Source organism: Myotis davidii, unplaced genomic scaffold (genome assembly GCF_000327345.1).
Source record: "Myotis davidii unplaced genomic scaffold, ASM32734v1 scaffold72, whole genome shotgun sequence".
NCBI lineage: Eukaryota > Metazoa > Chordata > Mammalia > Chiroptera > Vespertilionidae > Myotis > Myotis davidii.
The window spans coordinates 1,568,778-1,570,382 of record NW_006284618.1 but is presented as its reverse complement, the minus strand read 5'-3'; positions in this window follow the sequence as shown (position 1 = coordinate 1,570,382).

The window sequence follows — 1,605 nt, the reverse complement described above, 5'->3', positions numbered from 1 at the left end:
CTGTCTTCACCCTGCCTCCACCCACACGAGTTTTGGGTCCCATCCATGTTGTAGATGGTGGCACCCTGTGTGCTACGGTATTATGTGTGTGGGGGGCTTACTTTGTTAGCTGGTTTGAAGATTCCTCTTTCCGAAAGGGCAGTGTCAGTCATGACATAAAATTGAGCGAGCAGGGCGAGAGGTGTGTTTGTCACATGTTTAATCATTTTAACGAACAGTAACAGCTTTGAGAGAGTTGACAGCCGGGCATAGGTTGATTCTACATTCCGTGGGCAGAGTCATTGTTAGAAAACTACAACTAAAGATCTGATCGACTACCCATTCTAACCAGCTGTCACATCGGGGGAGCTGTTAAGTTTATGGGAAAGAAAATAGATCGAAATTTATTATTACAAAATAAACTGTAGCCAAGGGAGGATATTTTTTTAAAGTTTCAAAATTTACCATTATGTTAAATGACTTGGGCGAGATTCTCCTGGGTTTGCTGGTGTGGATCTGTTTTACAGTCATTTGAAGGCTTTCGCCAATGGCTTCCTCCCTCCTGTGGCCTCCAGGGCCTTCATGCGACTCATCTGACGTGTTCAGGCTTTATTACCTTCATGGGAACTTAATATTTCAGTAACTTTTTAAACTTAGTAGGGATACAGGATGTGTAACAGATCTTAAAAACTTTATTTTTCTTTCACGTTTTCTAAGTTGAAATTGATTTGATTCATGAAGGGGAAGTTGGACAAAGCATCTAAAGTTAAAGTAGGCGAGATGAGAAGGACACTGCTGGCGGGGAGTGAATTTTGTTTCTGTAGTTTTACAAAAAGACTGTGTAGGTTCCTGCAGCTCTTTTAAGCTGTAAGATGGTGTTTCTGTGGTGGAGATGAAATGCTTTGCCATTCATGTAGTAATTTTTGTACCTTTGATCGTGTAATATCTCTTAGTGTCAAAGTGAGCCGAATGTAGATGGCGAATGGCACTGCTTAAACTAAATAGGATGATAATAAAAGCACCTTTCGTTCAGTGGGAATAACCTCATTTTATCTAAGTGTTTTATCTAACGTTTGTAGCCTCAAACACATTCAGACGTAATCCTTTGCCTTATCTCAATAAAATGTGAATACATTTAAGTAGAATAGTCCTTTAGGTCACCCCGAGTTTGTATATCAGAGCAATGTTTTTGGAAACAATTGCAATAATTCAGGAAGATGAGGGCTTGGCCCCGCAGTTACAGGCAAAAAATTCATAACCTGGTATCACTTGGGAAAAGCCCTTTTTCCAGATTATATTGTTAGTAGTGCCAAATTAGCTGCTTCTGACCCTGTAATAGCTTTTTAATGAAACTACCTGGGGGATTTAAAAATAATTGTTATTAAACCCACAAATTGTGTAACAATATAGCTGATTTACTTGGTCTGCTGCTCAAACTAGTAAGATTGAGAGGTTCACCTAAACTTTTCCTTTATAGACAGACACACAGTTTCACTCATTGTATCTGGAGGGTAAACTCAGAAATGCACTAATAGTTTATAAGTCCAGATTTTTTTAAATTTTTTCTCCGGAATATCAATCTGGAAAGGAACATTCTTAAACATTGAAATAGAACCTTTAGTGTGA